Source organism: Platalea leucorodia, assembly GCF_965183815.1.
Source record: "Platalea leucorodia genome assembly, chromosome: 5".
Lineage (NCBI taxonomy): Eukaryota > Metazoa > Chordata > Aves > Pelecaniformes > Threskiornithidae > Platalea > Platalea leucorodia.
Genome location: NC_138827.1, coordinates 56,433,423 through 56,448,072, shown reverse-complemented (window position 1 = coordinate 56,448,072; position 14,650 = coordinate 56,433,423).

The window sequence follows — 14,650 nt, the reverse complement described above, 5'->3', positions numbered from 1 at the left end:
TGCACCTCCCTCTCTCAAAAGCAGACTGGGAAAGAAATTGAGACTGCTTTATGTGTTTTTCAGTACACCATGCCACAATACATTTGTACATTTTTACTGTATCTGCCCTCTGAGTATTTGGTCCTTTATCCTAATAGTTATTGCCTTGTTATTTCCTTGTAGTTTCACTGTACTTTGGCACTGGACAGAATTATCTTATGCTCTCATGCTGATCTTTCTTTCATAAGGATTTCAGAAAAGAGGCAAATTAACAAAGCTGATAAAGTCCTAGGGAATATTCAATTGTGCCTCCTATAGTCAGAGCTGAAGAAGCTAGCATACAAAGAGTACCTCGTTGCTCTTGACTTCGTATTTAGTTCATTGCCTACCATGACAACTTACGGAATGTGCTTGCCAATTTTTTTTTCCCAATAATATGTTTAAAATAAGCTAGAACAGACTCTCTTTCATTTACATATAGATTTTGGCCGTGGCTCAGGAAAGCACTCAGGCATATTTTTGGATCCATTTCTCTTCAAGACAACATATAAGCACCTGAGCAAAGATAAACACGCAGGTAAGTGTTATGAGAAGCATTAGGTAAACTCAAAATCTGAACTGAACAAAGATCTCTCTTCATCTAGCTGTAAGTTCATATGGAAAGTCAATTCCCCTTCTGTTTTCCTCCTCCTTCAAAAAAAAAAGACATAGACAAAGCTGCCTGTCAGTGACACTGGTGATGCCTCTGTGAAAATGTATTTAAGAAAGGACAAAAATGCTGGACAGGCAGAGGAGTGAGAGGAAAAAAGTGTGAGAAACAGCCCTGCAGACACCAAGGTCAGTGAAGAAGGAGGGGTAGGAGGTGCTCCAGGAGCCAAAGAAGAGATTCCCTTGCAAGCCCATGGAGAAGACCATGGTGGAGCAGAGGAAAAGTGTGAGGAGGAAGGAGCGGCGGAGAGGAACTGTTATGGACTGACCACAACCCCTGTTGCCCATCCTTTGCTGCTCAGAGGTGGGGGAGGAGGTAGAGGAGCTGGGAATGAAGGACTGAAATTGAGTCTGGGGAAAAGCAAGGGGTGAAAGTGCTATTTTAATTTTTTGTGTTTGTTTCTAATTTCCCAACTCTATTTTAACTGACAATAAATTAAATTAATTTTCCCCAAGTCGAGTATGTTTCGTCCATGACAGTAACTGGCAAGTAATCTCCCTGTCCTTATCTCAGCCCCTGTGCTTTTTCATCTTATTTTGCCTGCCTGTCCTGCTGAAGGGGCGGGTGTATAGAACCGGTACCAAATGCGGTTTTGTCTCGACATTGCCGCTGTAGCGCCATCCAGCGTCGCGCTTCGAGAAAACCATCTCCTCCACAGTTTTGAGAAAAACAACCTCGTGCGCCTGCGCAGGGACTAAAGGCGCGAAAAGAGCAGCGGCGGGGACTAAAGGCGCGAAAAGAGCAGAGGCGGGGGCAGCACGTCCGTGGCGAACCGCACGTACACGTTTGCGATCTGCGCATGCGTGAGAGCCCCTATGTAAGGAGCACACGTGCTCTTCGGCAAGGGCGGTGGTGGTGCGCGCGATAGCTCCTTCAGTTCCTCCATGCTCAAGGCCCCCGCCCGCTTTGGTCCCCGACGAAGCCTGAGGCCACCGAAGACCCAGCGGAAGATCATCGGACTCGAAAGTGGTGGTGATAAACCCCTTCTCTCTCTCTCTCTCTCTCCCTCCTATTCTTTTCCTCTCCTCCCTTGCCCTCCCTCCTCCTTCCATTCTCTTCTCTCCTCAAATAAAAGTAAAAGGTTGTATGACATCTGACCAATTCCAGCGTCTTAATCTCGTCCTTGGGATCATATCGAAACCTCCCCCGACATTGGATCGAGACAGTGGGGGAGTGAGAGAGTGGCTGGGTGGGCATCTGGCAGCCAGCCAAGGTCAATCCACCACAAGTATAAATTATTTCTATCACAGGAGGTACATGGAGCACTTTCTACATGGTTCATGTACAATTTCTACCAGTTTCAGTGGTTAAGAGTTAGGTCATAATTGTGAATATACTTGGAAATCTTACCTTAATGATACATTACCAAAAGTTTTAAAGAAACTTTTGTTGAGCTACTTAAAGACTGAAGTTTAAATATTTGTGATTGTTGAGGAGAAGAAGAGCTTATATACTTACGTCCAGGAAAGGTTTTCTGTGACCAAAATAGTTGACATGTTTTGGAAGATGATTCTTTAAATAATAGTGGAGAGTATCTTGAGTAGGATAAGAGTAACTTTGAGTGTAGAAGTAGATCTTCACGAAGATGCTAGTAGGATCACTCTGCATGTCCTTTAGCTGACTTGAATGAAAAATCCTATAGAAAACTTGTTAGTATAATGGTTTTAATTTTCCAGCACTGCAAGACGTTGCAGGTGATGATACAGTAATTACTGTGCAACAAACACATTAAGAAACAGCATAACTTAAAATTACTTCATTTTTCCAATTGCTGATTTGAGAATGGAAAATACTCCCAGTACTATTATAAACAGTGGATAGATTGGCAAACTTTGCAGAAGAATTCTTTGCTGCTTGCCAACTTTACGGCTCTACAGGAAGAGAAATTCTTGGACTAAACCACTGCAAAGTGCACCACGATTACCTGTGACAAGTACAAAATATTACTTTATTTATTAGGCACCTTTTTATCAACTGTCGCATATGGTACCTTGCAGAATAAGATCATTTGCATGCAAACATAGAAGATGAATGAAATGCAGTGTCAGAAGAATGGGATGTTAAAAAAATATATGAAAGACATTTATCTTACATTTCTATGGAAATATCTAACATTTGGAAAAAAACCCTGAAATCTGGTGACCATCAGTACATGTTGCTAAGTTAATCTCTTCATTGACTTCTAAAATTAAAGGGGCTTGTTATTATAAGAGGGACACATTTTGGAAGAACTGGAAGAATTGAGTCTATGTATGGGGTTTTTTTTAGTTTAATGGCAGTTTTATATTATGTGAAGTTAAAATGCTGCCCTTAATATATATTTATAATTGAAGCTGATTGCAAGTTGTCAGTGAAAAGCCTAGTAAATTTTGTCAGAAATTGACCTATAGAAAGTGAAGATGAAACAGAGCAAGTTTCTCAGATCTAGAGTAAAATTTTTAGTTGACAGGCTTACTTCAGTTAGCCAGCAGTCTGCAAAGAAGGGTACAGAGGATCTGATCAAGTAACAAGTGTCTGCCCCATGTGGTTCAGAAAAAGAAGTGTTCAGTAACCCAAATATCCACTGACAACTGAAATGATCTAGTGCCTGATCTATCTACTTTTGCCACAGAAATTGTTCTAATGAAAACCTTATATATTTTGGATTACTTCTAATTTGCAAGCAAATAGGGAACAATTTTATAATCTTATTCTGCTGAGGTTATGAAAAATATGTATTTCCATACCAGCTTGGTTTTCATATGTTTTAATAATTTTTTAAATAGAAAACACATAAAATAATTTCCAAGTCATAGACAGTTGACCTTGCAGGTATAATTGATCTCTATGTGGTAGCATTCCACAGATTAGCAGTATCTTCTCTCCTTCTGCCATGTTGTCACAATACTACAAGGCAGTATTGGAGCCCTGTGGGGGCCATGTGTGCAAACTTACAATAAGCCAGAATTCTTTAACCAAAAAAGTTCCAACCTCACTAGGATCAAAGCATAACAAATAAGCATAAGAGATAATATCAGGCAATGTGGATGGAGGATTAAGGCAGTGGTAAGATCCTTCAGTTATATTTATCAGTTGTGTGCCTAAGTGGGTGATAAAGCTACAGTCTATCTACAACCAAAGCATGCTGGATGCTGCACAATCACATCCACATCACATGACATATGCATGGGGTCCTACAGGCTCTTACCAGAATGTGCTAGAGACTTTTAGGTTCCCAAATAAATCTCCACCTGCATTACATAAGACTTTAGCTTCACTTAAGATGTCAAATACCAATAAATATTGTTATCTACCTCCAGCAGGGGCTCTACCTAACCCCTACTGGGTTCACTGATGCCATACATACTTTACAGCAAAATCACAGAACAAAATGAGGCCATCAGAGCCTCCATGTTTCTGTGAATAGCTTATTTTTGTGTGTGTTCATCCACAAGTACAGTAGCAGGAAAAGTACAAACTGCATTCAGTTCTCAAGGAAATAGATGACCAAATGAAAGGACAAGCACAAACAAACAAAACTCAACTAGTAGAGAAACATGATAGTGATTGACAGCTACCTAGAGAATGAAACATTGCAGCAAAAGCCAGCTTAATAATATTAGTACTATTTGTATGAGAATGTACTCCCACCTTCTTAAGTTTTTGTTCTTATTCTCTGTGCTTTCCTACCTTTCTTAGGATCATAGATAAGTATTTATTTGAAAAAATTTGAGATTAGTGAAATAGGAAAGCTGGGTAGAGCTATAGTATTTGGCAGACAAGACTATTCTCTGTTTCAAAAACTCCACAATTGCTGAGGCAGAATGACTTCTCCATTTCCAAAACTGGCCTTGGAGGCTGTGGTGGGTTAAATAACTGGATAGGCAGCTAAGCCCCCACCTAGTCAGCTGCTCACTCACTCAGTCACTCCCCCTCCAGCAGGATGGGGGAAGAGAATAGGAAGGGCAAAAGTGAGAACAACTCATGGGTTGAGACAAAGCCAGTTTAAAAAGTGTAAAAAAAAAGACCAAACAAACAAACAACGACAACAAAAAAAACCAAAACCAAAAAACCCAGCTGATGCAAAGGCAGTCACTCACCACCTCCCACCAGCAGACTTATACCTAACCAGTCTCTGAGCAATGGCTACTTTGAAAAAACTCAGCTCCCAGTTTTATTGCTGACCATGACATCATACGGTATGGAATATCCCGTTGGTCAGTTCAGGTCAGCTGGCCTGGGTGTGTCCCCTCCCAAAATCTTGCCCATCCTCAGCCTACTGACCTTTGGGGGGTGTGTGTGTGCGGAGAGACAGCCTTGATGCTATGTGAGCATTGCTCAGCAATAGATAAAACTTGTGTGTTATTAACATTGTTTTAGTCACAAATCTAAAACACAACACCATACAAGCTGCTGTGAAGAATATTAACTCCATTGCAGCCAGACCCAGTACAGAGGGCCACAGAAAACTAAATATTCTTAAGCAACAAATCTGACTATTCTATAACAAACTAAACTGCATATGGAGTCAGTATATTTTTCTAATCACAATATTCGGTGGTGAGGTCCACTTTTTTAGTGAGTAACTTGTTTTGAAGGTGTGGTAGCAGAGCTTTTTTTGTTATACTTGACTGATCTTTTTTTCTCCTATTGTGAAAGGAAAATTAATGTTTGAGAATTGCTTTTATTTTTGTGAGTAAAACAAGTTAAATATCCTTGTCCTTGCTTCCTTATTTTTTAATTGTACAGAGAAAATTGTTTTAGTCATTCAGGAAGCAGAGAAACTGTAAATGTTTTCTTCATGTACTCGTAACTGAATTTATTTTGCTATTTATGCAATTCTTTGCACTAGCAAGACAATAGTGTTGACTAATGAATTTGAAAAAAAAATCTTGCTATGGTTATTTCTTAAGAGTAGACAATGATTGGAGAATTAACTGTAAGGTACAGTTGTAAGGTGTAGATTGGTTATCTCCATACCAACCGTATTTGGACTAATACACACGTCAGCTTTTAGCTGCAAAATTTATTCAGACTCTAACAGTGCTTAATTGTCTCAAAAAAACAATTGCCAGTTACTTTATATACTGATAATGAATTGTCCAATAAGTTCCAGTAGTTGGTTGAGAAGACCTTCTGTTGCCTCTAGAGAGTCCAAACAGCGCTCAATGAGAACGTTACCTTAGGGTTGTTTTGTTGTTATGTTGTGGGTTTTTTTACCTAGCTATGTAAAGTGCACAATTAATGGGGATATTGAGATTATCCTATGTTAATACATTTTGTCAGTGTTGCTTTTCATGTGTTTATCTGAAAAAAACAAGGAAACAGATGTCTGATCTCCTAATGTTCAAAATAGGAACACGACTTAGTGTTCTGCTGTATCAGAGATTTCTGGCAAAAAGTGAATGTTATTTCTAAACTTGAGCAAAATCAAGACAGCTAACTCAAAACTGGATGCACATGTATTTTGAATCAGGTCCTAAGATTTTATTTACTTTCCCTCCAATGTCATTTGAAGAAATGCAACTGAAAACATGGCTTTCTGGTGAAGACATTTGCACTGCCTTAAATGTATAAATTACTGATGCCATGTGATTCAGCAAAACACATGCTAGAGAGTAATCAAAGACATAAAGCCATGCTTGTTTGCTGAAGGTTTTTCAGCACATGCTTAAAACCAAGGAGGTTCCAGAGTGGCTCACAAAATACATTGGGCTTTGTGCTCCACTGCTTTGACAAATGGAGAACGCAATCAAATAAATGATCTTTTTTACTGCCTCCTTTCCTTTGTGACTAAGAGAACCTGACACCTTCCTAGTATCAGTCCCCCGCAAGTCAGGAAGAAGTAGAAATATTACAAGGGTGACCGCTACTGCTGACAAGAACACATACCTGTTGTGCGCCATTATGACCCAGCCCAACCCAAGCTGCTGCAAGACAAAAACTGTTAAAAAAAAAAAAGATTACTTTATACATATATTACTTATTTTTCATATCATCATTACGTTTGAGTTGGAAATTAGGTAAATGGAGTTCATCCATCCAAATTCTTCATGCTTTTTCAATCTCATTAGCTCCGTGGCCCAGACAAACAATAAATGCTTATAATATTGCTGTATTTTAAGTGCATGCTAGAGACTGGAAATGCATTGAACAGACTGTTCAAAGAACTGTATTGTTCTTGTTCATTGTCATTAGTGGCCCATGTATTTTGATTCTTATAATGTAATGACATATAATAACAAAGGTTATTTTCAAATCTTACTACAGATCTTTTGCTCAGCTCATTTCTATGGGAGATAACCACATCTATTGAGATAATGCACCAGATGTTATTCAGGGAATGACTATCAATTTGAACCAATATCTGTAAAATAATCTATTTTTCAAATGCAAATTGCTTTCGCCACATGCCCTTTTCTTTCCAGCATAACCACCCTGTAAAACTCTGCCTTTTTAGTATGTAATTCCTTGACACTGCAAAACATCAACTGAGAGTTTCACTGATACCTGTCTGTTGTTCCCTTTTCAGTTCATGACAAATTTCTTTTATACACTCTGGCAAACATATATTTTACTTCTGCAAACATTCATAAAGGGAAAGTACATAGCTTCTAATCAGGATCTCTTACACCTTGAATACAGAATTGCTTTTGTTATAACTTACAGTAAGTCTGTCTTTTGTACCAAGCATCAGATATAACAGAACTTCATTTGACTCCATCACTCTTTCAAAAACTCATCTTGTCTGAAAGTGGGTTTTGCTCTTTTACATGCACCACAGAAAATGCATTGAGGAGCCTTCTATTCATTTCAACACTTCTGTCCTCTATCATTAGTGCAAATGCATTTCAGACTCTGACCTCTCTGGGATAGAGATTTTTTATGTTAATACCTTGCCTAGTCTGGAAGGGACTTAAGACAGACCACACAGAAGTAACACAACACTAACAGCTAAATTTTATTTAAGTCTGTGTGACAACACTAAAATCAGGTGGGGATAGGAGCATGATAGAAGATACATGGCTTCTGTATTTAAACACAAACACACTAAAAATACACCTCCATTCCTCTACAAATCGCTGAAGTGTTAGGCCAGTGCTTCTCACGCTGCTTGTAAAGTTATTGCTTGTGGGATGGAGGCCTCCATTCCATTTCCATCATATCAGCTACTGGAAGTACATATTGCACTACTTTCATAGGACATTCCTTCTGGTACTGAACTACCACAGCCACTGAGAAGGAATTTTTCCCTAAGAAAACCAGGCATTTGATGCATAGGACTCTCCACTGCAATGCTTCAACGTGATTTAAAATGCATCTCCTCCTTTACCTTTTTCTCTACAATTATCTTTTCATTTTCCTGAAAGTAACAGAGTTTTTTGTTATTTTTTAAAGTCCAGCTAGCAAGAAAAAGTGAATACCTGAATACATCAGAGGTTACTTTAAAAATGCCAAGCCCATGTTTTTGTCTGCATGGCTATTAGTCATGGAAACATAGACAAAATATGCCTTAACTCAAAAAAAGAAAAAAAAAAAGTCAGTAAGAGTACTGTAGCACATTATTATTGTCATTGTCCCATGGATTTGGGAAATTACTTCATTTTCTGTTGCCCACTTCACTTCTAATGTCAAGATTGGGAACACTTTAAAGAAGTCATCTGATTTTACCTATCAAGTTGTGTGATAGCAGTCATCATTTGCTTTATGTGTTAAAGAAAATTTACAATTATAAACAATGTCTATTACAGTAGAGCCATTAAATCCCTCTGTTCGTGCAAAGACATAGTTTGTGGTTCAGGCTGCTGTGTGTATTTGCAGTACAAGGAGACAACTTTGTAGCACCCTACCTAGCACAGATAGTAACAGCTGTGAAGATTCTACAGAACAGATTAAATCTTCGAAGAACAAGGGGCAATAGATTGCCAACCCCTAGAGAAGTTCATGACTCTACGTCTCAAGTGCTATTGTATCCCTTCTAGATATGTATGTCTAGCTGTGTCTAGTGAGTTCATGTGAGCTTACAGGTCTTGCAATTAATACCTTCTGAAAGCAGTAGAGAAATACTATCGGTCTCTTCAAAGAGGCTATCCTACCTTAGAAGACTGGAGTTTTAATGATAGCAAGAGCCTGAAAAAAACCCAAACCTTTAAATTTGTCCTCTGCTGCCAAAGGATAGGGCAAGTGAGTATGCAATCATTTTTAATGCTGTATTTCTTTGATCTAATTTTTGGGGAGAAATTAAAGAAATTCTACAGTACTAGTTCATTTCCTGGAATCTCTGCAAGAAAAGAAAAAGTCAGTGGATATAATTTTATTCAAGTGAATCATATCTCTGTTTAAGCAAAAATGTGGTCGAAATGTGTTGGTGGTGGACAACAAGCTGAACATGAGTCAGCAGTGTGCCACTGCAGCAATAAAGGCAAATCTCATCCTGGCCTGCACGTGCAGGGACATTGCTAGCAGAGACAGAGATGTGATCATCCCAGTCTACTCAGTGCTTGTCATGCCACACCTGAAGTTCTGCTCCCCACAATTCAAGAAAGAAGCAGACAGACTGGACAGGGTCCAAAGGAGGGCCACGAAGATGATCAAAGGGCTGGAGAACCTTCCCTGTGAGGAAATACTGAAGGAGTTAGGTCTTTTCTCCCTGGAGAAGAGAAGGTTCAGGGGGACCTTATCATAGTGTTCCAGTACTTATAGGAGTACGGAGGCTCTCTCTTCACAAGGAACTACATGGAGAAGATGGGTTGCACTGGGAGGGGTTTCATCTCAACTCAAGAAAGACTTTTTGTACAGTAAGAACAATCATTCACTTGAACAACCTCCCCAGGGACGTGGTAGAGTCCCCATTGCTGGAGGTTTTCAAGATGTAATTGGACAAGGTGCTAGATAATCTCATCTAGGCTCCCTTTCCCACAAAAGGTTGGACCAGATGATCTTTTGAGGTCCCTTTCAACCTGGGCTGTTCTGTGATCCCATGTTTCTCTGATATGTGTATAAAGCAAAATTCTAAATGCAGCATATTTGTTTCTACAATGAGCAAATACAGGACTTATTTAGATATGCAGTTCAGTTTATGAATGCAAATAGTAACTAGAAATGAAACCCAGGAATATGTGACACATTGTTTTCAAAGCAAAATATGAACACTGGACATAGGCAATTAAGCATTCCCAATGTTTTTTAGCTGAATATGCAAATTTCACATTCAAATCAGACTTCTAAAAAAAACTCACCCAAGCACAAACACTAAGAACATAAGCAGTCCAAAGTTTAAGCCTTTTTACGCTAACTTTAATTACTTCTCCATAATTTCAGCTAAGGGCAAGGCACTTCAGTAGGTTATCATTTTGCTCCTCCCAACTGTTTCAAAGTCAAGTACAGTTTCCCTTGACAAAACATGTAGTGGATGGAATTTTTAGATGGAGAATTTACAGCAGAGTAACATGCAGGGAATTCATTATAGCTGAGAGAAGGAAGGCACTTTAAGAAGGTGACAGTGTTGTTTGCATAATAGGTTTTCCTGTTGCAAACTAAGTGTAACTGCTGAACTGGCTTAATAAATTACATGCATTTTTCAGTAGCTAAAGATAAGCATGCAGCAAGTTCTGGAAGAATGAGGGTCAAAAGGCTGATTATATGAAGTAAAAAAAAAAAAATGTTATGGGATACAATGTTAAAATGTGCATTTGCCAACACAGATATACACCACTATTTAATGCAGATTTACAGGACAAAGGAATCTAATGACCTGTAGTTCAGGGCTACAAGACTTTTAGAATGGGAGGACTTGATGTGCCTCTCCCTTCTCACATGATGCTGTGCAGCTCCTCAGTTAAGACTGGGTTCCAAGTTTGGATTTAGCATTCTCCTTGGGTGGTATAAGTTCCTGCCCCATTCAAGTACAGTTTGTTCCATCGTTTGCAATTTCAGTATTCTGCCCTATGGTGAGATTTTTTAATATTATATTATAAGGCCATAGATTATTAACAGCATTGAACAAAAAGCATCATAGTCCTCCACAACACTTTAACTCTGCTTCAGGACTTCAGGCTGAAATGAAACTGTGGTAGCAACTACATCTTGGAATTGACCACAGTGGAAGATCTGTGTTGTTACTCCAAGGCAACATTTTTTAACCTTTAGGTATTGGAGGACATGTATACACAAGTGAATAATATCAGAGTATGCTTATTAAAGTGGGGAAGGACCAGAAGAGGTGATACTAGTTGAGGAAACAAAGTCGTACCGCTCTCTAGATTAAACAAGCTGGCAGGGAGGGAAAGGGCGCACAGTGAAATAAAGATCGGACGATGTCCACTGCACCTCTGGATGCCGTGAAATGAAAACTGAACCTAATTGCAAAGGGTCTGAGCCAAAAGCTAGTGAAGTCAACCTCTTTTATTGGGAGGGTGAAGTTCGTCAGACTCAAAATTCTCCCTGGCTGATTTAAGCTACCTCTTGGTGTGAAGTGCCTGCAGAACAAGTTCAGCCTAGGACGTGATTAGGGCTAGCAAGAAACCTAAAGAGAAGAGCAGAAAAGCATTAGCATATCAGCAAGTCTCTTTTTAGATATTCACACACACATATATAAAGGTCCACTGGATCTCACTAGCATTTGCAGTAACAAACACTGCTATGAAGATATTGCTGCCCACGTGCACCCTGACACTGTTGATCTATACCATTCACACACTGTGTCTCTTTGTCTTTTTTCTCTGGGATTTCATCAGTTCTAGAAAATGGACAGTACTCTTACTGAGTGTCTTGAATCCAAAAGTCTATTTGATAGTCATTGCAGGCTTGATGTGCAGCAGTCTTTGTTAAGAAACACAGTGATCTTTACATAAACAGGCTGACCTTTGTAACTGGCATTTTGTCAGGATGGGCTGATGGTGGGAGGGGGAGAGAAGAGTGGCAGAGGAGCCTGTGCTACTTGTTGCTGTAAAAGAAAGTGCACTCTGAGGCAAAGAGGCAAGATGGTATGCCTTTTGTTTTTATAACTGCATAATGAGTCATATATATGCCTATTATTTAACAGCTACTACACTTGAAATGGACACTGTATTTTTTTCTTCACTAACCATAACATCCTTCCTTCACTCCTTTTCTTCCATCCTCTCTAAAGAAAAAGACAATAAAAACCAAAGCAGGCTAAACCATTGCTAAGATCAGATCACTCCACAATTCTTTGGTATAAAAATGATTAAACATGCTGTCAGGAACAAACCAATGGGATGCCAGAGGAATCTTGGTTTTCTGCAGTTGCTGAACCTCTCACAAAAAATTCTGGAAACATAAAACTGCCAGACTGGCAAATGTGAATGAACACTTCACACTAGTGCTTAGGGAGATAATTGAGAGAAGACAAAAACCTTCTTGATCAAAAAACTCAGCAGAAATAACAATCTCTTTTGAAGACCACATGTAGCACAACAGACAAGTACTGGTGTAATACTGGTGGTCACTCCATATTGTCCATCATATGCATCACACAGTCTATATGGTCACTGTGCTTACTGATCCTGGGAAGCACGGTGTGGACACAGCCAGGCTACCTTACTCGCATGCAGGGACACCAGAGCTTCTTGTTGACCTGCAGGCTGTTCCCTGACACGGGCTGGCTTTCAGTTTACTAGTACGAGGCTCTCAGTCTAACTACACTTAGGGAAATACGTTTTTATTAGCCATAAACGTGCGTGTCTGCTTACAGCACATATGTAGGAAAGGGACAGGGGGCGGAGGGACGGGGAGGGGTACGGGACCAAGCTCCATAGCTGCTGGTGCTGCCTTCCCCTCCCACACACACCTTGAAATTCAGCACACACTCTGGAACCACTATGCGAGGAAAAGGGAGATTTTTTTCCACCGAGCCAGCTCGCGATTTTCATAAGGAGAGCCTAGAAGCGCCGGGAAGGCGGGGACGAAGGGGGGATGCTTCTCTTACCCAGGGCAGGGAGGGGGGCACGGATGATCAGCAGGAACATTTTCCGCCCATCCCTCCCCCCCACCTTGCAACTGTTTGTCGCCGCGATGTCTGCCTCCCTGCGTCGGTCCGAGCAGCCGGTTCCCCACGCAAGGGCCCCCGTCGCGGCCGCCGCCTTTCCCTGCCGGGGATGGAGAGCAGGCCCCGGCCGGGACGAGGAGGATCCAGCGGCCACAGCTGGGCGAGCAGGCAGGCACCGATAGGGAGAGCCAGCTCCGGGAAAACCTGTCTGCGCCAAAAAAAAAAAAAAAAAAAAAGAAAGGGATCTGAAACAAAGGCTTGGCTCAGGGTAGGGGGAGAGACTGAGTGCAGGGGTCCTCTTACCCGGTCGATACTGCCGCTGTGTCTCTCTGGATTGCAGGTGGAGAAGGAGGGAGGAGGAGGAGGAGGAGGAGCTGGTGCCGCGGCACCCAGGAGCCGGCCCGCGGGCTGCCTACCGCCGCACCGGGCCCCCCGGGCCTCCGGGTCGTGCCGTGTCCCCCCGGCTGTGCCGCGTGCCCCGGGCCCCGCGGGCTGCCCTCGGCCGTCCCGTGCCCCCCCCACCCCGGCTGTGTCGTTCCCCCCCGCGGAGCTGGCTCCGTCCGCCCCCTGCCCCGCGGTTCCCCACGCCCCGCCGCGCAGGCGGCCCCCTCCCCCTCTCCCGTCCTCCTCTCTCCCCGAGGGAGATTGGCGAAGTCCTGCAAATCCTGACCCCGGTGCGGGGACCTCTGCGGAGCGCACAGCCCCGGTACTCGGTCGGTGTCCCCTCCCCAGCGCCCCAGCCCGACCCTCTGCCGCAACTGGCGGGATGAGAGCCGGACCGCCTCGGCTCGCTACAGCCGGATGTCTCCGGACCGCCTCGGCTCGCTACAGCCTCCCACTTCTCGGTGCAGTCTTGTCTTTGATCCACCTGGCTTGGCAAAACCCCTCTCCTCCTGCCCGCTGTTGAGATTCCACAATTTGTTATTCTTTCTTTGAGGATCACCACCATCACCACCACAAAAGCCACCTCAGCCCCAGCAGATCGTATCCGCCCCCCCACAACTCCTCTTACTATTCAGATTTCCTTCCCTTTCTCCTCCTCCTCCCCCCCCCCGTCCCCCCCCATTCCTTTGGGTCTTGAGCCTCTCTCTCCCCTACACACACACACGCGCACACAGACATAGATAGGCACGCACGGTGTGAATGGTTTGCTGCTGTGCCACACAGAATTGCTGATGGTTTCCAAAGTCCCGCTACCATGCACAGCTCTGCTCTAGCTTGAAGCCGAAGATCATGGACTATATGCTTGGCGTTGGGATGCATTTTGCTCACCGCCGCTTCGCTTCCTGCAATTTCACCCGGTAAGTAGGTTTTATTTCACGTTCAGATTGCTTGTTTTCAACAAGAACGACACTTAAAAAAAAAAAAAAAAAAAGGAAGGAAAGCAACGACTCAATTGCCCCTCCTTGCCTCTGAGCCTTTCAGTAGCCTGGCTGGCTCCACTTTCTGAACTCGAAGAAATTACGGAGCACCAACCCTGTTTGCCCACATCCATTCCGTACGTTAGTCATCGCTCTCGACAGTTGCAATCCGCACCGCAGTCTCACTCGCAGAGTCTTTATCATTCCAGTGCTTAATCACCACATTTTATTAATGTTTTTATCGGGCACTATACCTGCTACATTCTCTAGTTTAACCCTTGCAAATACAGCTGCTCGCATGCCGGAAAGGCTCAGTATTTCTCCCCGTGTAGAAGGATGGACAGAAATCGCTGGTGGTTAAGGGAGTCGTGAGCGTTTCTAAAGGAGTCCCTGGAAGTCTGCGTGGGGAGATAAGGTGGAAAAGTTCATTACTCTTTCTGTTCCTCTAAAGAAGCTTGGATTGGAGTGGAGGTGAGGAAGTATTCTCCGGAGGGGATAGAAAAGGATTTCCAGACCTAATTAAATCTGTCCTGTCGCTTGTGCTCGAAAGTGACAGCGCGCCGGGGTGCGCGGGCAGGGGAGGCTGGGTGGGCTGCGGCCGGCGCGGGGGGA